General features: G+C 34.0%; 1 long non-coding RNA gene across 1 annotated transcript; it reads right to left on the bottom strand.

The window, feature by feature from the left end:
• Positions 1-3,180: 3,180 nt before the first annotated feature.
• On the bottom strand, positions 3,181-22,771 carry LOC114750282 (uncharacterized). The gene is made up of 3 exons (XR_003740642.1): positions 22,760-22,771; positions 21,429-21,430; positions 3,181-3,303 (listed from the first exon to the last, which is right to left on the bottom strand). It is a non-coding gene; the product is annotated as an uncharacterized LOC114750282 (long non-coding RNA).
• Positions 22,772-23,782: the final 1,011 nt, after the last annotated feature.

Consider the following 23,782-nt stretch of genomic DNA (forward strand, 5'->3'; position numbering starts at 1 on the left):
TCAGGATAGTTCAACTGAGATATAACATTAAAAAGGCTTAGTCTGACTAGTAAAAATCATAGCACTTTGACTTGATACCTATCTTGAATATATTAGAGTCAAATAATCAAATACATAAGATGAACTCGAGAACATGACTAGAATGAGCTTAGAATTAAAAACGATTTCTAGTTTTAATATAAGCCAAACAAAAGGTGTTTTATAAATAAAGAGTGGGGCCTTTCTGACTTGGTTCATATAGAGAATTAATATGACTTAAATGTAACATCCTGAATTTTGGACCTAGAAGTGCAAGAAATAGCCTGAAATAAGCAGGGTACCAAACCCTTTTTGGCAGGAGTCCCAGAAATTCCCTAAAAGGATAGAAGGATTCTCAAGGACCAAATTGAAAAGTAAAAGTTTTTTGGAATGAAGAAACAAGGAATATAAAGACCCTAATGAAGTCTTAGGAGTTGAGTATGAGAAATTGAGATGATTATGGGTCAAAAGTCATGTTAGAGATCTTAATGAGATAATTCTTGGGGTTAAACCTTGGCATGAAGCAAACATTAACTTTAAAAAGTTTTGGGCTGAAATGGGTAAAGATGAAAAATACGCCTGAAATTGTAGAAAATTTCATAAAATGAGAAATGAGGTATTAAGGCCCATTTGAAGTTTAAAATGACAAAAATACCCAGAATGAATTTTGAGGAATTTCTAGAATTTTAGATAATTATAAGTTATTTAGTCAAATCCAATTATTTGAAATATGAAGAAGCCTCAAATAATTGGATAAAAATGGAGATTAATTAATTAAGGGGTTATGTGAATTTATAAAAATTTTTATCCCCAAAAAAAATGAGAAGATTGGCTTTAAAAATATTTAAAGCCTAATTGTGCCAATTAGTGGCATTTCCTGAGAAATTAAAAAAAAAAACTTTTGAGCCAATTTCTGACTCAAAAAAATTAGAAAACTTTCCTATGATGAGAAGGAATTTTTGAAGGTAAGAAACAAATTTTAGGAGTTGTGGACCATTAAAAAGAATTTGGTCAAATTTACTCCTAAATAAAATTATTAAATGTTTCCAAAATGGGAGACAAAATAAAAACTATCTTTCTTCTCCCATGTACTGTAATTAATATCCATCAGAGTTCATTATCAAACCCCACATACTCTAATTAATGAGGAGACGAGTTGCAGACAATGAAATGTTAACAAAAATAATGAGATGATGAAATTCTTGGTTGATTTTTCAAGTGGCATTATATTAAAAGCTAAGAGAGGATTTGAGCTCCTCTTCCATTTTCCTCTTCATTTTGGTGCCACCTAAGACTCTCTCTACTGGTAGAATTTTTGTAATGCCATGTGATGAAATTGCATTAATAATTAAGGCCAAATGAAAGCATGAGAAGGATGATATAGCCCTTGTAATGTCTATCAACTTTAAGGGCAAAGATTCAAGGGCTTTATGGTAATTTCAAAGGATGGACCTCAAAATACTTTCCAATGGAGTTAAGAATACACATGGGAAGGTTATGATCATTGTCACATCCAAACTTTCAGACCTAGAAGTACTAAAATTAGCCTGAGATGGGTAGGCTACCATACCCTTTTTGGCAGAGGTCCTAGAGATTCCCTGGAAGGACAGAGGGATTCCCAGGGACTAAATTGCAAAGAGAAAGTTTTTCGGGACTGAGAAAAGAGAAAGTTAGAGACTCTAGTAAAGTCTCAAGGCGGGAATGAGAAACAGAGATGAACGTAGGCTAATAGTTATGTTAGAAGCTTCAATGAGGTGAATTTTGAGGTTAAGCCAAACCAAGAGCAAAATTATAATTTTGTAAAATTTTGGGCTAGTAAGGGCAAAAATGAAAATTATGCCCGAAAATCCTAGAAAAATCTCAGAAAATGAAAAATAGTAGGTTAAGGCCTAAACAATTCAAAAAAATTCTAGAAAAATAGGAATAAGATTCAGAGGCCTGTATGAGGCTAAAAATGATGAAAATGCCCTTGGAAGGAAATTATGGAATTATCAGCGTTTTGACTGATTTTAAATATTATTAAAAATGAATTATTCAAGGTATAGGGAGGCCTCAAATAATTGGAAGAAAATGGGAGAAAATACTTGAAGAATTATCACAAGTTTTAAAAATAATTATGTCCCCAGAAAGCGAAGAGGTTGGCTTTAATGGAATTCAAAGCTTATTTACGTATTATCCAGAGAAAGTCAAAGTCAAATGTCTAGAGATTGAATTTTGACTCAAGAAAAATTAGAGGAATTCCCTGTGATGAATAAATAGTATTAATACCCAGAGATAGATTCTCGGAGTTGTAGACCGGTAGAAAGAATTCGGTCAAGTTCACTCTGAAATAAATATTATTAATTATTTTAATGGAAGAACAAAGGAAAAGCATCACTCCCTCTTTGGGCATGTTATATAATGCCATATGGATTTACTTGAGGTGAGAAAATGGTGCCATAACATGTCCTAGTTGTCCCGGGAAAATCAGGACTCGAAAAAATACCCTATACAGTGCAGAATGGCAAGATAGGTGGGGGAATACCTAAGGTTTGTATTTTGCACGAATTTTATATTAATTTCCTTCCTATTTTAATACCAAAATGATGAAGGAATATAGAGGAGACAAGTGTATGGTTAGATGGGAAAAGAAGGTATTAAGCGTACAGATGCAAGACATACGATCGATTAAAGGCATGTGGATTGATGATGTAAGCATGATGTCATGGACACTCGTCACCACAAGATTAAAAGATGATCAATTGTAGGAATAATTCTCACACTCATATTATTTCATATGATTGGGTTACAATTTATAGAGTAGGGATGAGGGAAATCACGCTGGTTACAATCAATCAGAAATAAATTGGAGATATTGTAATATCACAAGAAATCAGGACTTTATTCTCTAGCTAATATCATGGGTAATCAATGGAGAGAATCAAGTGAGAGAAATCAGGGCTTTCTAATACTCCCCCTCAAGCTGGAGAGTAGATGTCAACCATCCTTAGCTTGCTTCGAAGCCCTTCAAACTTGACTCTGGTTAAAGGCTTGATCATGATGTCAGCAATCTGATCAGTTGCACGCACATAGCTCAAGTTAATGGTGCCATCTTCGACCTTTTCTTTGATAAAGTGCCAATCAATGTCAACATGCTTTGTTCAGTCATGATACACCGGATTCTTGGTCATTTCTATATTGGCTTGGTTGTCACACCAAAGGTTCACTGGACCTTCATAAGGAATTCTTAGTTCCTTCAGGAGTCTAATCACCCACATTCCTTCACATACCCCCAGGGCTATAGCTCTTAGCTCAGCTTCAGCACTGTTCCTTGAGACTACTGTCTGTTTCTTGCTTCGCAAAGTAACTAGGTTTCCCCAAACATAAATGCAATAACTTGTGACAGATCTCCTGTTATCCACAACTTTCCCGTGATCTGGATTAGTATAGACCTCTAGGTCTCTTATACACCTCTTTTTAAAAAATATTCCTCTTCCAAGATTGAGTTTGAGGTAGGTCAGGATTCTGTATACTGCTTCTATATGTTCTTCCTAAGGTTGATGCATAAATTGGCTTACCACTCCAACTGCATAGCTAATGTCAGGTCGTGTATGAGTCAAGTAGGTCAGTTTACCCACAAGTCTTCTGGACCTTTCTGAGTTAACTGGTGCCCCGTTTGGTTTCACTTCCAGATTGCATGACTCTTCCATAGGTGTCTCACTAGGTTTAGCCCCAAGTATTCCTGTTTCGTGGACTATGTAACATCTTGATTTTTGGGCCTAAAGTACTAGAAATAGCCTAAATGGGATAGGCTACCAGACCCCTTTTTAGTAGAGGTCCTAAAGATGAGAAAGGAAGTTAAAGCAGTTTCAGGGACTAAACTGCAAAGTGAAAGTTTTAAGGGGCTAAAGTGTAATCAAAGTTAGAGGCTCTAGTAAAGTCTCAAAGGCCCTGAAAGAGAAAAGAGGCTAGATACAAACCAAAGGTTAAGTTAGAAGCCTTAAAGAGATGGTTTTATGAGATTGAGCCTAAGCAGGGGTAAAACCGTAAATTCAGAAAGTTACGGCCATCAGGGATAAAAATGGAAAGTACTTAGAAAATTCTAAGAAAATCCCAAAAAATGGGAAATAATATTCTAAGGCTCTTTTGTGAAGAGAGATGATGAAAATACCCCTGAGATAACTTAAAAGGAATTTATAAGTTTATGGCTTTGTTTGAGATGTAGAGGTAGATTTAATTGTTTGAGTCATAAGGAAACCTCAGAAAATTATGACAAAATGGGGATGTATGATCTAAGAGACTGTAGAAAATTATAAAATTAGTCTCATCCCAGAAGACTAACAAAATGGCTTTAAGAATACTTAAAAGCCAGTTATGCCGAAAAAAGGGCATTTTAAAGAATGATTTTTAAGTAGGGCTACAGGTTGAGTTATGACCTGAGAAAATTCACAGATTTTCTCTAGAATATGAGGAATTTTATGATATTTTTTGGATGAATTTTTGGAGCTCTGGATTGAATAAAATGCTCCAGTCAAATATTAAATAATTTTGTCCCCTAAATAGGGGACAAAACCAAAGAAAATATCTAAGGGCCATCATGACGATACTGAGTCACCAAGCATAATCATGACACCTACGAGTCATCATGCTGAGTCGCCAAGCGTAATCATGACATCTACGAGTCATCATGCTGAGTCACAAAATGCAATCATGACACTTACGAGTCATCATACTGAGTCAGTAGAAGATATTTATGGACAGCATAAAAATCAGAACGCAGTATAGGAATATTTTAGACAATCCTTTGTCTACCTGTTATAGTGAAATCCCTACTGCATGACTCAGTAAGGTTAAGTAGCTGTCAGCAAAGCTAATTATTTTCATCTATGCTCCTCTAAGATGGCGCCATATATATACCTTTTATTGGCCAGAATTTTAAGAAGAAGTTGTCCCAGTGATACAGGGTAAGTTAGGAGCCAAAAAATCCGATACGGTGCAAGATTGGCTTGATAAGTGGAGAAATAATTAAGGAAATATTTTTACACGAATTTTCCATTTATTTCCTCCCTATTTTAATGCCAAGTTGATGAATGGGCATGAAAGGAATTGTTCAAGTTGTTAGAAAAATCTAGAACTATCTAGAAGAATCTAGAGCAATCAAGAAGAGTATAGAAGAACCTAGAGGGAACTAGAAATCTCTAGAAGCATCTACAAGCTTCTTGAAGCCATGACTCACCAAGACACTTGTCATCTTCTTAGGCTATGTTGCTTAAGATGTGTACACATGGAAAGGTGGTTGAATGGAGGGCTCGGATGAGCTCTTATTCAAGAAGGGCATGTGTGGCATTATGGAAAGTATGAAGCCTATAAATACCCCCATCCATAGTTCATTTTCGTGCAAGACCATTTTAAGAGGGGAAACTCTTGCAAAATCAAAACTAGAGAGAGAAAGAAGAGAATTCTAGAGAGGGGAAGTGACTTGGAACCAAGGTAAGGCTTCCAAACTTCTCTATGTTGGTTTATGGTAGTTATATATTGATTTTATGATAGTTTGATGATGTTGGGAAGTCATTTTCCTAAGGGAAAGTGCTGCCCAAATTTTATCAAAATGATAGGGAATAATTTTACAAAGCTAGAACATCAATCCAAAATTAAGAGAAGAGGGTTAGGTTCAAGAAGGTTAGCCTTGAACTTTATATAATCTCTTGGTCCTAGTGGATTGTATGACCCATGTGATTATGTTTAGGATCTTGGAATATCCAAGAGGATGTTTGATGATATTGACCGAAAGCCCTTGTGGTTGGGAAGTCAAGGAAATCAAAAGAAAAGCAAGAAGAAAGCTTGAGGTACAAGGTAGTGAACTTACCCTTTATGTGCTTGATGTGGTATGCTCATGTGTTGGTTTGTATTTGTTGTTTGAATGATGTTGTGACATGATGATTGTTGCCGAAAATGCTGTTTTTAATATGTTCCCATGGCCATGCATTTTGATACCAAGCATAAAGCATGATGGCATGTCACTAGTTAGCTTAAGTTTATGAAAAACTACATACCATACACTAGCATTCATCTTGTGTATGTATGTGGTAATGTTTGCTACTGAGATTCCCCCAAATCTTACCCCTTTGTAACCAACCATTTAGGTCAATCAACGATGGGCAATAATGGCATGAGAAGCAAGAAGAAGTAAGCAGAGAATTATTCTTGTTAATGGATGAGACTGTTGATGAATATATAATTCTCCTATTTTGTAAACTATGTTATGGATGCCAATAATGCCATGTATTTAATTATAATGTTTATGGCATGAATAGAAATGTATGAGAATGAATGGGAAAGAGTAATCCCAAGTTATGTATGTCAAAGAAATAAAAAATTAAAGTAAAGAGTAGTTAAGGGGCAAAACGTAGGTCCTAGGTTAGTGAGTTTGTAGCTCCAGTTTGACCTAGCAAATGAATGCGTTTAGCCACAAGATTTGGCATACTTATAGTACACATCCCAAGATTTAAAATGAGAGGTAGATCGCCTCAATTGGACATGTACACAAGGAGATATGAATTTTCAAAGTTGAGGCACAGAATCTTAAAGTTCCAGATTTTACCAAATGAACAGTAATCTTTATTGATTAAACTGTACGAATTGGGCAAGGATAAGTCCAATTGGATATTTTTTTCTTAAAGAGATTTCAAAGATATTTTGGTATAATTTTAGAACACCTCAATACGATTTTTATAGATTAGTTATGATTTTTCAAAGTTGGACCTGTAATCTGAAATTTAAATAGTGAATAGTAACCTGAGTAATTATGTCGAAATTTTTAATCCATGAGCTTGTGTCATGATCCGCTTGAACCATAACACTTCCAAACGTGTACTCTGAGGGGCTAAAGGTAGGATGTTTCAGACTAAATCAAGTGTGTACTTCTATTTGGACATACTTATACCCTTTTTGGATCTAGCAACCTCAATCCCGTGAAAGTACTTCATTTGTCCTAGGTCCTTCACTTGGAATTCCCTAGCTAGGGCTTTCTTGAGTTAAGAGATAGAAACCTTATCATTTCTAGTTTTGACTATATCATCCACATACACAATTAGGACCGTTACCTTTCCATCACTGTGTTTGACAAAAAGGGTATGGTTAGCTCATCCTTGGATGTAACCAAACCTTTTGATCGCTTTGGCAAACCTGTCGAACCATACTCATGGAGATTGTTTTAGGCCATATAATGATTTCTTCAGTTTGCAAACTGAGTTCGGTGGAGCTATTACTCTATTTGGGATTTCCATGTATGCTTCCTCCTCCAAATATCCATTTAGAAAGGCATTCTTCACATCTAGTTGATGTAGGGACTAGTCAAGATTAGCAGCTAGGGACAAGAGTACTTGGATGGTGTTGAACTTTGCCACTGGAGTAAATGTTTCTTGATAATCAATCCCATAAGTTTGGGTGTACCCTTTTGCAACTAATCTCCCTTTTTACTTGTTAATGCTTCTGTCGGGATTAAATTTAGGGGTGAAGATCCACCTACAACCCACCGCTTTCTTACCTTTAGGAAGTGTGGTAATATCCCACGTATCATTTTCCTTTAAGGCTCTTAACTCTTCGTATGTAGTACGTTTCCAACTAGGATCTTTCATAGCCTGTTGAAATGTTTTTGGAATCTTTACCTACCAGCTATTCACCATAAAGGTTTGTATTCTAGCAGATAAATTGCTATATGAGACAAATCTTTGAATAGGATGCTGAGTACACGATCTTACCCCCTTTCTAAGTGCAATAGGCCATCCTAGCTCTTCAGGATCCAACTCCAGATTGGAATCATGTTGCTGCCTTGGAATGGAAGGAACCTTACTACTGCTATCCTGTTCACCTAATTGAGGACTTGAATGTTTTGTCACCCCTGCATCAATTTCAGCATTGGTTTCCATTGGGTGAGGAGTGTTTATGGGGCTTTGGTGTTTTAGTGGAGGTATAGGACCAGGGGTTTTTGGTTCAGGTTCAGGGATTTCGTCTTGTGGTATATAAGGTTCAAGGGGGTTAAGAGGTGATTTAGTCATAGGTTCAGGCGTAATTAGCCATTCTACTCTATAGTTCTCCCCTTGAATGGGTAATTTGGGATAATAAGCATCATCCTCGTAAAAGACGGTTCCTTTCGAGATTATAAGCTTTCTAATGGTAGGCCAATAACACTTATACTCCTTTTTGGTGAAGGAATACCCAAGGAAAATACATTTTACTGCTCTAGCATCTAGTTTGCCCCCATCATGGTTATGGACAAAGATGACACACCCAAAGACCTCTTGAGGGATGGTATTGATGATAGATGAGGTGGGGTAGGTCTCAAGGAGTTTTTGAATGAGGGTATGGAAATGGAGAATTTTGGAGGCCATTCGATTGATAAGATAAGCTACGTTTAGCACAGCGTCTCCCCAAAACAGACTTGGAATGTTTTTTTCCACCATGATAGCTTGGGTTACTTCCAAAAGATGCCTATTCTTTCGCTCAGCAACACCATTTTGTTGAGGAGTATAGACACATGAGGTTTAGTGAGGGATTCCTTCCTGCTCAAGAAATTCCCTAAAGGCTCCGCTCACATACTCTTTGGCATTGTCACTTCTCAGGACTTTGATGGGAGTTTGGAACTCGGTTCTCCCAAAAGAGTGAAAGTTTTTAAAATTTTGTAATGCTTCAGATTTCTCTTTCACAAGGTAAACCCATATGACCTAGGTGTGATCATCTATGAATGTAATAAACCACTTTGTGCTCGTTCAGGTGTTGGTTTTAGCTGGCCCCCAAATGTCAGTATGGATCATTGTAAACGGGGTAGTGGGTTTGTAAGTATGTTTGGGATAAAAGGCGTGAGTTTGTTTAGCAATTTGACATGTTTCACATTAGAAAGGTGAAGAATTTTTATTGAATAAAGTTGGAAAGACATGCTTCATATAATCAAAGCTGGGGTGGCCTAATCTTTGATGCCACAACATTACATTTTTATTTTGAGAATTGGAGCTAACCATAGCTTTCTTTGCTCCTTCAGTCTTCATATCGTTTCCTTTAAAGTAGTAGAGTCCATCCCATTCTTTAGCAGTCAAAATCTTCCTCCCCGAGGTCGAATCCTGAAAAACACATTTAACATCATCAAAGATCACCCAACATACTTGTCCTTTAGTTAATTTGCTCACAAATATAAGGTTACAAGTAAGAGCAGGAACAAACAAAACATTATGGATTTCCAGATGATCATATAGGGCCACAATGCCAACACCCTCAATTTTAGTATATAGTCCACTTGCCACTTTTACCCTAAGGTTCTCGTGGCAATATTTGAGGGTTTTGAAGGACTTATTATCAGTCATGTGGTCTGTAGCACCGGAGTCAACAATCCAAGTCTCGTCACTAGTTACCATTGAATTAAGGGCTATAATGGAATTACCTGACTGAATCAAGTTCACGTTTGGAACATATTTTGATTTGTTTTGTTTTTCCAGTATCTTATGAAGCATTTGAAGCTCTTCTCTGGTCAACTGGTCTCTATCATCACCTTTTTCCTCAGAGGAGGTATGGTGGCTCTTTCTATCTTCTTGTTGTTTCTGCTTCCGTTGGTTTGGTTTCCCATGTAGTTTCCAGTATTCATCTCTAGTATGGCCTTTCTTGTTACAGTGAATGCACCATTTGTTCCCTTTCTTCTCAGAGCCCTTTGATGTCTGGAACCCCCTTATCACCAATGCTGAGCCATCTACTGGAGTTTGGTTACCTTAGGTTAGGTGTCTTCAGCTTTCTTCGAACTTAACCATACTGAAGACTTCAAATAGGGATGGAAGTGGCTTCAGTCCCATAATTTTTCCTCTCACTTCTTCAAAGACATCATTCAGGCCCAATAGAAAGTCATTAGCATCATCCATATCCTTCCAAGGATGTACTTCAAAGAGATCCAATTGCTGCCATATCTTTGTCAGAGTACTGTAATATTGTGTTACGGTTAAGTTACCTTGCTTCAGATCTTTGAGTTGCCTCCTTAGATCTAATAAGGTTGCAGTGTTGTCCAGTGTAGAGTAAGTCCGCTTAGCAGCATCTCAAATTTCCTTGGCTATGCTTACAAGAAGGTATCTCTTACTGATTTCGAGAGTCATTGAGTTACACAGCCAAGACATCACCTGATTATTTTCAGCGAACTAGGTGTCAAATTTGGGATCATTATGTGAAGATTGTTTTGCTTCTCCATTGATATACTTCTCCTTTTGCTTCCCATATAGATACATTAATACACTTTGAGACCATTGGAGATAGTTGCTGCCATTAAGTTTGTGAGCCACCCCTATAGCTTGAGGTTCAGTTGTTACTATCAACTCTGATTCTGAATCAGAGGTTTTATAGGTGACCATTAGTGAAGAAGGAGTGCCTTGAGTATTTGAAGATGTACCGGACATGAGAGCCCTTCGAATATTGCGAACAGACCTAAAAAGTGGTGGGAATTCTGGATCATTCATTTTCTAGATCTCAAGAAGGTCCTGACAGCTTCTGGCAACGGCACGTGTACTTCACACGCAGAAACAATGGTGGCATGTGGGCTTCACACGCGGAGCTTGTGACGGCGCGTGAGCTTCACGCACAACTCTGTTGGACGTCGGCTTCAAGGGACGCGCCGATCAAAGGACGCCGGTAAGGATTGGAGGGGTGGTGTCGTCTATGGTCTGCTTCTGGCTTTAGATTTGAGGACGCCTCACACACTCTCTCTCTCCTCGCTTTCTCTCTCTGTGTTTCACGGCAGAGTTTTAGGGAGTCTTTCTGGGTTCGGACCGAACCCAAAGCTTTGATACCATGATCAATTGTAGGAATAATTCTCACACTCATATTATTTTATATGATTGGGTTACAATTTATAGAGTAGGGAAGAGGGAAATCACGCTGGTTACAATCAATCAGAAATAAATTGGAGATATTATAACATCACAAGAAATCAGGACTTTATTCTCTAGCTAATATCATGGGTAATCAATGGAGAGAATCAAGGGAGAGAAATCAGAGCTTTCTAACAAAAGAGAAAATGGACAGTCCAGATCAAGCCACGTATTTTTAAGATCAACGGCCCAGATTCAGTCTTGTTTTCTATAAATAGCCCCTCCCTTCCCTCATTTTCGTCCAACCTAGAGGAAACCTTAGGGAAGCTCTAGCAAAATAGTTTCTAGAGAGAGAAAGAAGAGGGAGAAAGAAAAGCCAAGTGGTCATATGCAAGATCAAGCTCCAAAACAAGATATGTTCATGGTTTTTGATATAGTTTTCACTACCCTTGTTGTTGTTGAGCTTAATTATGGATTTTAATGATTTTTGGGAGCTTGAAACCCTGGGATTTATGCTATAGGAAATTCTTAAGGGTAAGGGAAATGAAATTGATGTTAGAATAATGTTCAAAGGCTTGAAAGGAACACGAATCAAGTGGTTTTATACTGAAATTGGTTGAACTTCATGATTGTGTAACTTGAGAAAATGTTTCAGCCAGACCTGGTTCTTGTGCCTAGGATATGATTTTAATGATTTCGATGCTTCCAATTTGTTTAAAATGAAAAATTGTGTAGGGATAAGATGAAAGAATGAAGTTGGAAGCATTGGAATCAAAATTAAAAATTAAGTGGCAAATTTCAATTTTGGCCTAGGACTAGGGGAAGGAGCTGGATTTTGATCAATCTAAACTCATATTTAGATTCCTTCGGTAAAATTGTATAGGATTGGCTTAAGAAAATAATTTTTACAAAGCTAGAACACTACATTATAAATTAAGAAAAAAGAGATTAAGTTTAAGGACACAAGTCTTCCATGTTTTGTAATTCTTGGTCCTAATGAGTAATGTGACCCTTGTGGCTGTGATTAGGACCTTGATGCATCTAAGAGAAGGTTTGGATGTGGTTGAGCAAGCAACCTTAATGGTTGGAAGCAAAAGGGAATAAGAAGAAAGCTTAAGGACACAAGGTAGCAAACTTTACCCTACTCTTATGTGCTTGGTATTTGCTTGCATATATGACATGTTCTGTGTTTATATGGTTTTATGAACTCATGCATTATGATTGTGAATATGTTTGAAATATGTCATAGGCCTATGTGTTTTATGGTTAATGCATGATGATCACCAAGCATGTCACTATGTTATAGAAATGTTAAGTTGCAAGTATGTTATGAATGTCAAGCTTGCCATGTATGTTTGGGTGGTTATTGTTTACTACTGAGATTCTCCCGAATCTCACCCCTTCCTAACCAACTATTTAGGTCAATCAATGATGCACAATGATTGCATGAAGGAGAGCATGAGAAGGAAGGAGAAAAAAGCGGAGAATTATTGATGTTAATGATTGGTTAAAGATTTTTGTATAATTCTCTTATTATGTAAATTATGTATATGAATGCCAATGATGCCATGTCTTTGTTTAGAATATTTATGGCATGAATAGAAATATATGAGAATGAATGGGAAAGAATAAAGCCAAGCTATGCATGCCAAAACAATAAAAAGAATTAAAGCAAGAATTGTCTAATGGATAAAACGTATGTCCTGGAGCAATTAACTTCCAGATCCAGTTTGACCTATCAAATGAATGAGCCAAGCCATGAAATTTGGCATATGTGTTTTACACATCCCAAGCTTTGAAATGAGAGGTGGAACACCTCAATTGGATGTGTACACAAGAAGATATGAATTTCCAAAGTTGAGGCACAGAATCTGGAAGTTCCAGAATTGACCAAATGAGCAGTAATGTTTAATGAATAAACTGTATGAATTGGGTAAGGATAAGTCTAGTTTCATATTTTTTTTCCTTGTGGAGAATTGAAAAATCTTCAAATAGAATTATGAACCACCTCAATATGATTTTTATAGAATTAGTTATGATTTTCTGAAGTTGGACCTGTAATCTGAAATTTAAACAGTGAATAGTAACCCAAGAAACAATTGAAAAATTTTCAATCTATGGGCTTCTTTCATGATGTTAAACTATAACACTTCCAAACATGTACTCTAAGGGATTAAAGGAAGGATGTTTCAATCATGACACCTCATCCATGTAATTTTAATCAAATTTGATGGCAAAGACTGCAGGGTTAATTTCAGAAGACATTATAAATACCCCTCTCCCCTTCCATTTGGTGAGATTTTTGGCCATGAGAGGTCTTGCAAGAGGGAGCACAAAATTTTTATGAAAGAAAAGAAGAAGAGGAAGTGCAAGAAGCCTCAAGCCAAGTTAAGCTTCAATATAAGGTAAGATTATGCATTTTAGTGTTGTTTATGTTGGCCTTTCTGTTGTTAAGTTTGGTTATGGTTTTTAATAAGTTTTGAAAGTATAAAATTCTAAGGGAAGGTGCTGTCCAATTTTAATTAATTATGAAGAGGATTGATTGAAGTTAGATTAATAATTAAGAAGAAGAAAATAGTAATAATCAAGTGATTTTGTGATTAAATTAGAAAGAATCCAACTTCCCCTTAACATTTGTATATTTTTTGCTAGACCTAGGGTTCATGTTAGAGATGGGTTTTGACTATTTTAGTACTCCCAATGTGTTTAGAGTGAAAAATTATGTGGGGTACATCTGAGAAAGTAAATTTAGAAACATTAGAATTGAAAATAAAATTTTTGCCCTAAAAATCCTAATGTCTTAGCCAAGTTGACTTTCAGGAGAAGGAATTAGATTTTGTTAATTTTAAACTCAGAAATAGATTCTACATGCAAAATTATGCAGGAATAGTGTGTAGAATTAATTTTTAAAAGGTTGGAATCAAAGCTCAAAAGTTAAAGTTAAAGTTATGTTCAAGAGAGCTATGTTTGGAAGTAGCTCATTGTTATGGCTCTAATGAATGAGTGAAAATGATGTATTGATGTAGCTAAGGCCCCTGGACATTATGAAAGTGGAATTGGGAGCTTGGACGATAAAGCTCTAGGTATGGAAAGCAAAAGAAGCAAGAGGAGCTAAAGCTTTAAAGTAACAAGCTTTACCTTACTTTTATATGCTTGATATTTGCTTACATGTATAACATCTTTGTTATGTTTATGTGATTGTATGAACTCATGCATTATGTATGTGATAATATTTGAAACATGTCATAGGCCTATGTTATTTATGATTAATGCATGATAGTTTCCAAACATGTCATTATGTTATGAAAATGTTATGTTTGCAAGCATGTTATGAATACCAAGATATACCACGTATGTTTGGGTGGTAATTATTTGCTACTAAGATTCTCTCAAATCTTATCCTCCCTTAACCAACCATGATAAGTATGTGAAGTATCGAAGAGGAATGCAAGATATGGATTAAGAGAATAAAGGGGAGAATTAAAGAAATGTTCTTATGTTATGTTATGTAATGACTTCCCTTTATGTTATTGTATGATTAGACATGCCAATTAATGTTATGTAATGATAAATAATGAAAATGACATGTAAGATTGAGTATGATGATGTATGAGAATGGTTTATAAAATATTGGAATGGTTACATGTACACAAAGAAATGATTATGAATTGTTGATTTCAAATGAGGGGATAAACATCCCAACATAAAGCCACACATTTCAAAAAGAGTAAAAGTGATGCAAATGAATGATTTTGCTCTTGAAATTTTATGAGTAATTAGTACATATCTTAAGCTTCAAAATGAGTGGTAGATAACCTAAAATAGATGTGTGCACTACACATTATGATTGCTCAAAGTTAGGACAAAAAAGCTGTAAGGTACTGTTTTGACCATATGAACCATACCAATTCACCTATTTTTATATATTAAATGAGCAAGTAAATGACCCAATAAGTGTCTTTTCCCTACAGAGAATTAAAAAAACTTTAAATAAAAATTTGAATCACCTCAATATAATTTGTTTTTATAATTAGTTATGGATTTTTAAAGTTGGATCAAAAATCTAGATTTACCAAATGTATAATAACCCAAGAATCAAAATGCAAGATCTTAATGTGTAGGCTTAATTGTGATTTGCTTGAACTATAACACTTCTAAATACATACTCAAAGGGGTCAAATGATAGATGTTTTATCAAATATGTTTAAGAAAATATAAACCTATTAAATGACTTTTTGTAAACACATTAATAACATTTACAAAATCTGATAAATATGTTAATTCATTAATTTCCTGCATGTCATCAAAGCATAGAATTAGTTGCTCTAACAATGTTCTATCACTAATTTCCAATGAATTATTGACAAAAATTCTATCACTAAATGAGCCACAAAATTTCATTTTGTTACTAAATTCTATCGATAATGGATCAGTAAATTTTTAGAATTCTGTCACTAAATTTTGATTTAAAATCTTTACTACCAGAATTCTTTAACTGCTAATTAATTTCTGTCATCGATTCCGTATTGTTTGCCATGAAACTTTCTATTGCTAAGTCTATTCTGTTACTAATTCATTGCTAATTTTAAACTTTTTATTTTAGATTATAATCCTACAATAATTTTTATAATAACATAATTAATAAAATAATTATTTAAGTATATTTTCAACTATAAAATAAATTGATATGTGTGTGTTGGGGGGGATGGATTTCATAAAGGCATAATCATCATTCATCTCATCATTAGATATTTACTAAGATAGAAGGACAGTTTTTCAGAAAACTTGTTTTATGTTTCATTCAAATTAATTTGTCTTTGTCATTAATAATAATTAAACAAATAAGATAAGAATATCAATAACTTTCTTATATAAATGAATATAACAAAGAAATAATTGCATTATATATACATATTGGAAAGATATAGTAAATGATAGAAAGTCAAAATCAACATATGGATTTGTATGAGCACCTCCATTTATGAGTATTGACCAACCTAACGCTGAAGAGAATTTTGAAGCTGAATGATGAAACAATGAAATTTTGTCATGAAATAATTAATAACTCATTATATGGATTAATTTCAGTCATCAAGATAAAGACAAATGCTACTCCCTCTGATTCTTTCTATAAGACCCTATCAACTAAATTATATGATTTAACTGAGAAAATAATTAAAATTAGTTAAAAACGATAAATATGTAAAATTTGAATCTCTTATTTTCCAAGTACATCCTTATTTAATAAGAGAGAAAATAAAAAAAAGAAATACTAGTAAAAAAAATAAAAGATGAAAGAGAATGAAAAATGAGAAAAAGATGAGAAGAGAGAACAAAAAATTAACTAGGGGTAAAATTGATAAGAAATGAATTTAGTGTTAAGACAATCTTTAGTACAATCTCATAAAAAAAACCAAATTAAATTTTGAGATTTTATAAATAAGACTGAAGGGAGTATATACAAAAAATTTTTAAGAAAAAAATTATGCAAGATACATACATAAGTAGAAGAATGGTGTTTATTATAATCTATTCAAATTATTTAATTTTTTAAATAGAATAATTAATTAGATTTTATTATAGTATTTTTGCAATAATTTGATTTTTTTACTAATTAGAAATTATTTTCTCAAATATGTGAAAATCAAATAGACAATATATTATGATGTAATATGGTATATATAATTAAATTATACATCTAATCAATGTTGTTTAAAAATAAAAATTAAATTTTAAAATAAACTACATTTATAAGAAAATTATTTACGATTTAAAATATAAATTTTGCTTCATTTTAAATTAATGTCATATTAAAAATAATTTTTGAAATAAATAAAAATATTAAATAAATAGTAATATAAATATATAAAAATTATTTTTTTGAATTAATAATTAAAATTATCATATAATTTACTTTTAGTGCTTAATAATGTTATATACATACACATTTATATATAATTATTTGGATAAAAGAATATTTGACGTATATATAATTTTATATTAAAAGATTGCAAATTTATTGTAGTTCAACAAGCAAAGGTTTAGGCGCGCACACACGAGATCAAGGTTTTGAGCATAACCACGATTAAAAAAATTAATAATAACTAGGAAAAATTTGAGAGAAGGACCTAGATAAAATGAAATTTATTTAAAAGGATCTCAAAAACTCTAAATTATTTTAAAGGACCAAAAATTAAAACATAAATTTACAGTTACAAAATTATCCTTGACCAAACTCCCTGCATCCTCTCTAATCCTCTCCTCTCGATACATTTTCACAACAGCTACGCTCATGATTCGTGTTATTTCGTCCAAATAAATACAAAAAATCATTATCTGAATTCACAAGATACTTCTCCAATCTTTAATATAAGGCTTAGTTGGGGAATTCATGTTGGTCCTATACTTAAGATCTATTTTATATGTTTATCAATTTTTTTTTCAAATTAACCTTATTGATACTTCTTTAATAATAATCAAATAAAAGGGGGGAGGGGAATTAAGAAAAATACTTAGGGTGTTTTAGAAAAATAATATCATATTAACTAATTTAACTAACATATTTAATCTGCTCAAATTAGTTAATTAGCTTTTATATTAAGGACCATGGCTATATAATATATTAATTGGATACAAAAATAATTTGACCACAAAGTAAGATACTGAGGTCGCTAGGGAAGAATGCAATGCGGAGGATCTTGCGGCCTTGTCTATCTTTAACTTTGATATTGAAGACCTCCAATTTGAGAAGCAATTCTTCTTGTTCGAGCTCATAGATGGTGGAAATTTCCATTCATATTGTCTGTAGATTTTGAAGCGGTGTGGAAGAGAATTGAAAATAGCGTGTTTGGAAATACAGATTACGAAGGTGGGAAATATGATAATTAAAGGATGGGGAGCAGAAGGTAATAATTAGGGAGAGGACAAACAAGAAGACGGTAAGAAAAAAGAAAAATAAATGAAAACAAGAGGGCCAAGTTTTTAGGTTTAATTCAGGGCAATTTAGTAATTATCAATTTACATTTATAGTTTTTGGTTCATTAAAATAACTAGAAATTTTGAGATCCTTTTTAATACATTTTATTTCTTCTTGCTCCTTCTCCCTAATTTTCCCCAATAACTTTATCAAGACAAATAAATTTAAAAAATTAATTAAGTAGTATCACCAGCCTTAAACATAGGATAACTTATCTACTATCCTCTAATAAAAGAATTTGCTAGAGTCTGATCTTCCATTGATAATCAAGACACTCTTGAGTTATCTGGCCATCATGACGTGGGAAACATCATGGGGACTATTGAAGTTGAACACCTATTGGGGCTAGTTGGAGGTATATGAACTTCAAATGTTGAAACACACAGATCAATATAATTAATATAGAAGCAGGTAAGTATCAATAATATCATGGTCAGAAGAGAGTGCATTTTGGTATGAAGAATCCTAATCCCAAGACTAAATTTTCAATCCCACCTTCCCTCATGGTATTTTTCAATCCCACCTATATGGATTTGCCTAATTTTGAATAATATGCGATCCCTCATATATTAAATGCTCTTTTAGTGAATTTTCTCTATCCCATTCCCAATTTTATTTTTCATTTTCAATACTTCATATTAGATGAGACTTAAAAATTTTGAGATGTTACATGCCACAAAAGATAATTTGTAATCCAAACTAGTTGTTAGTTAACTTCCAAGATGTTGGGGTAGTATGTTATATTCTATGGTTGGAGTTTCCCACCAGATGTATTTGCCGCATGCCGACTTCACTACTACCAAACACGGGAGGAACAATTGAGAGTGGCAATTGATAAAATTCATGGGCCTTATGAATTTATATCATTCCCCAAGTTCCACTTCAAGTCTTAAGCCTTGTTTAATATGGAGGATTGAGAAGTAAGAATTGAGATTAGGATTAGGAAAGCTTACTAAAAGAGTGTTTTGGTATGAAAAATTGCTTGTTAATTGATATTAGGCAAACCCAAATAGGTGGAATTGGGAAATACTATAAGGAGAGGTAGTATTAGAAATTTAATCTTCGGATTGGGATTTTCACTACTACAAAAGAGATATATAATGTCACAATTTAATAGCACTTAAAAAGAAAAATGCCATAGAAAAAAGGCAATGGTATTTTTGTAAATAAAAAGAGTGACGTTTCACTTTCCACGGCAATTATCTTAATAATCGTAGCAAAAAGTTTTAAACATGACCCTATTGCGCGTTTTCTTTTTCATAGTTTCATAGTTTCACAACTATAGAGCAAGGTGGACCCCCCTCTGTCCCACCACCCAAAGTACATTTTCGACAAATCCTCACTATTTTCTGTCATGTTTGGACCTCTATTCGCCTTGTCATTGATTTTCACTGTCTTCCACCGTTTATAGATGCCTCTTCTCGCGTTTTAGTCATCTCCCACTGAGTGAGTTTCCTTGTATTGGCCAAAATATGTTTATGGGAAGGGAAGAAATTTTGTTGGTCCAACATGTTAGAACACTTCAAAGCATGATAGATTCTAGTGGTTACAAATGGTTGTAGGTTGTTTTAAAGTGTTTTCTTTGTTGTGTTGCATGAGGACCATTTTGGCCAAGACAAGAACTAGACCCTAGGGTGTGTTTTTCTTTGTTTTGATGCTTCCATTGGGTTCAAAATGGAAAATGGTATAGGATAAACCTAAAGAACAAAGGTTGGAAGCATTAAAGCCAAAGTTGTAATTTTTAGAAAATGAACCCTATGGCACGGCCAAGCTGAAACTAGAAGAGGGAGTTTTGTTTTCTTAAATCCAAGTATATATTTGGAATCTACAAAAAAAATCATATAGAAATGAGCCAAGAGGAAATTTTTAGGGTTTATGGACAACAAACTCTAAAATTTAAGAAAGGTGGAAGTTTTAAGGGACATGGGTTGTCCTTGAGTTGTGTTTTTGTTTTTTCATGGTTTGGTTGGTGATTCTTGCTGCCCTTTTTGTGAATTACCATTTTAGGGTTTGACCTTTGTGGAAGCAAGGAAGAAGAACAAGAAAATTAAGGGCATTTGGATAAAGGTAGCAAAGTGAACATAACTACTAACATTAACTTTGCATTGTTAATTATCGCATGATTAATTGCTATTATGTGGATGAAATTTTTTGATTGTGATGTGGATGCTCTTTGAAATTTCTTACTTTGGCCTTTGCATCATTGAGTTTGCCAAATGATAATCATGCTAGTTCACCAATAGTAGTTAATTTAGTTATGCATAATAATGATGCTTGTTGATGATATAGTTGGTTAATTTGCTATTGGGATTTCAATTAAATCTCATCCCCAAAATGCAATCTAATATTTTAGGACCTAAAACTTCCAAGGACAAGCTACAGAATGAAGGTTAAATTATGGTGTCAAACCATAAAAATTTATCGACTTTTGGTTATGTCAATATTTAGCTTGGACAGTACTGTAAACCTATTGACACCGTCAACTTTAAGTGACATTTTGATAAAGTTTCTGAATGCTTTTAACCACAAAATTTGGCATGATTGTAGACCACGTTCTGAGCTTCATTTTGATAGCTAAGATGTTAAAAATGGCCAATTACATGATTTTTAATGATTTTTCAAAGTTAAAGCCTAGAATCTGCAAAAGAATTTTTACCAAAAAGACAGAGGTGACTTTCACAAAAACCTGACACTTTCTCAAATAGAATTGGTTCACAAGATTATTTTTTTTCTTGAAAGAGCATTTAAAGAGCTTTTTATATAATTTTAAATCACTCTATTTTGATTTTTTGAGATTAAGTTATGAACTTTTGAAATTGGGTCAGAAAAACTAGATTTTTACCTGATGAATAATGAAAATCCGAAGATTAGTGTTTTTTTGTGAAAAATTGAGCCCAAAGCCATCCAATGTGGTTCAAAATAATTTTGCTTAAACTCTAAGTCGATACGATAGTAAGTTGTAACACTGGATCTTGGTTTTTTTAGAGCCATTCAGTCTTTGCAACAATATGAAGCTGCAAACTCAGTTGATAGCCTCATTGAGGCAGTGGAAAAATCATTCCAAGATTTTTCAGTCAATAAATCAGAAAAAAATTTTGTAACACTTCAAGCAAACATGATTGAGATAATGAAGTTAAAGGGATCAAATCATCACAAGTTGCCTCATTTGAGGAAAGATGCAGTGTACACAGATGGACTGCCAACTCAACTAGGTGTTGATGCTCCACTAATAGAAGAAGTGTGCCATTATTTAGAAATGGACAATGCACGGGACCTTTAAACATTGTGTTTATTTCTTCCTTTATTTTTAGTGTTAGATAGTATGTCATCTTTATTGCCTTTTGGTGTGTGGAGCTGATATGATCTAAGGATTCTGATGGTGGATTTTAGAGTTATATTTCTTGCCATCATGAACTCCCTTTTATCTTTTATTTTTATTTTTTTCCTCTCAATGATTTAATTATAGATGACTTATTTCACAATGTTGCATCTACAATCAGTATATAAATCTTAGGTTCATGATTTTTAATTTTTAGCAATGTATGGCTAACATTACGATGAAAAGACAAGAATCATTATATAATTGGAGCAGATGGTTTATTCTAATTATTGTCAACGACTAGTGAATTATGCCAAATGATTAACTTATAACAATAAAAAAAAGGCCAGTGCTCAAATAACAATGACACTGATGTGCATTATCAAAGATTTCCAGTAGAAAAACTATTATAGAGAAATAGATATACTCATATCAAACAATAACTGATAGACTCATGGGCATAGTACATTAGAATCCATTGTATATGCGACACATGCAAGTTGTATGACCCAATACTAAAAGCATTGTTAATTGGTTCAAAAAGCAACCCAGTCAATATTTAAATGAACATAACAAGAGTATCAATACTGATAGGAACACTATGACAATCCAAAAGGTTTCGATCTTTGAAGCCAACTTCCACATCATTAGCCTAAAATTATAGAAAAGGAAAGCAACCTACAAAACCTCCATATTCCTCCAACATTAAATCTTTTTATAACTCAAGGGTAACTACCAAAATAAACCTAAGCATAGTGAGCAACTCATTGTTTAACGCTGTACTTTTAAATCCAAAGTTAGGTCCTTCCTCAGGATATTCGTTGAGGTCGATCAGCAACTTATTATTGTCGGCATTGGATGTTGTAGGAGAAGGATCATTAGGCTGCTCCATTTTGTTTCTAGTTATCTCATATTTCCTTATAGAACTGATTTCTTCACCGTTCATGTCAGAATATGAATCCTTGTCAAAAGAGTCCTCCATAACAGCAAATGCATCAGTGACATTTTCATTTGAAATGGGTTGATCTATTTCCATTGAAGTGGCTTCATCTCGTAACTTGTTCAGATCAAAGAGTGGCTTTCCTTTCAACTTTGAAACTCCCTCTACTTTCTCCTCACCAGAAAAATTTATTTCTTTATTATCACTTAAGACTTCATCATTCTTGAATGAGTCCTAAACAAGATTTGAGTCCCAGGTAATATGCTCAAAATCATCATCTGTGGAGTCCTGAATAATGATATCGAATGACAAGAACTATCCATCTCTTGGTTCTCTAATGACTTGAAAACAAGAACGTCCGGTGCCATTGAAGCTTCTCTCCTGTATTCATTTTGTTTAAAGCATCTTTCCCTATTCTCATGCCTCATAAACCAGCCACTTCTGTAATTAATGCCATCAATAACCAAAAAAATTAAATAAATATTTTAGGGGTAAAATTGGAAAATATTCATTAAATGTTTAGACAAATCTGAAATGTTATCTTATAAAAAAAATGAAGCCTCTCAACAAAAGTTAGCTTATATTTTGAACTGGAGGGAGTATTTGTTGGTTTTTCTTTGAACAGGAAATGGACAGATCTGGTCAATAGGGTTCTAACGATGACAACTCCTTTACTGGTAAGAAAAGACGTAGAGAGCTGATCCATATGAAGAAGTTGGCTTTGCATGATGAGACCATACAACCCATAAGGATAGCAGTACAATTCAATGATGATTTGAAGGGAATAGTTCCTGAAGAGACTCAGTTTAATAGTTAAATGGATTATCTGGCACATAGTAAGATTGGGATTGACATTCCTAATTGAAGGATGATAGAGGAAAATGTGAAGAACAAGCTTTGGGGTACATTACGAATTCTTTTCTCTATTTGTTTCAATTATAATTAATTATTTACTTCTAATCCTATTGTATTTTATTGTAGTTCATATGTGATATTCCTGCAATAGAGCAGATGGAACACCATGTATTAAAGCAACTTGATGAACAGTGAAGACATTTTAAATCTATGCTTACAAGGGAGTATCTCTGTGGAAAAAGAAAGGGCAAGCATCCTAAGGATCAATACTCTTTTATTAGTGACGGGCATGGGAGAGGTTTATCAAGCAACGAGAAAACCCTGTATTTCAGGTTTGGTTTCTTCAAACTTAGTTATTAATGAATTTATAATTTATTTAACTAAACTAACTTTGTTAAATTTGTTTCATTGTCATAGGCACTAAGTAGGAAGAGTAAGCAAATATTTGAGCTAAATGTGTACCCACATACCCTGTCTTGTGGAGGGTACAGCAGGTTAAAAAGAAGTATGATGGAGAAGCGGTTGTAGGCTGCACAGATGGTTGCTGCTCTAGACCCTACTAAAGTTATTCCACCCATCCAGCATTCTTTTAGCCAAGGAAAATAGAAGGCGGCGAGGGTTAAAAAGGGTCAATATATCACTCAAGAGACTACTGCTATTGTTGAGAGGATTGTAAGTAATATCAAACATTATACTTCATTAACTACTTTTTTCAATTATCTTAAATTGAATTTGTTGTTGAGGAGCAAGTATCCCAAGGAACATTCGTTCCTTATGGACGGATGGATATCTTGGCCACTGTGATCAGAAAGGCTGACCATCTCGGTAGAGTTAGAGGGGCTCCTAAAGGGATTGGT

The sequence above is a fragment of the Neltuma alba genome, unplaced genomic scaffold (assembly GCF_004799145.2).
Source record: "Neltuma alba isolate B1F8T4 unplaced genomic scaffold, ASM479914v2 tig00006402_pilon, whole genome shotgun sequence".
Lineage (NCBI taxonomy): Eukaryota > Viridiplantae > Streptophyta > Magnoliopsida > Fabales > Fabaceae > Neltuma > Neltuma alba.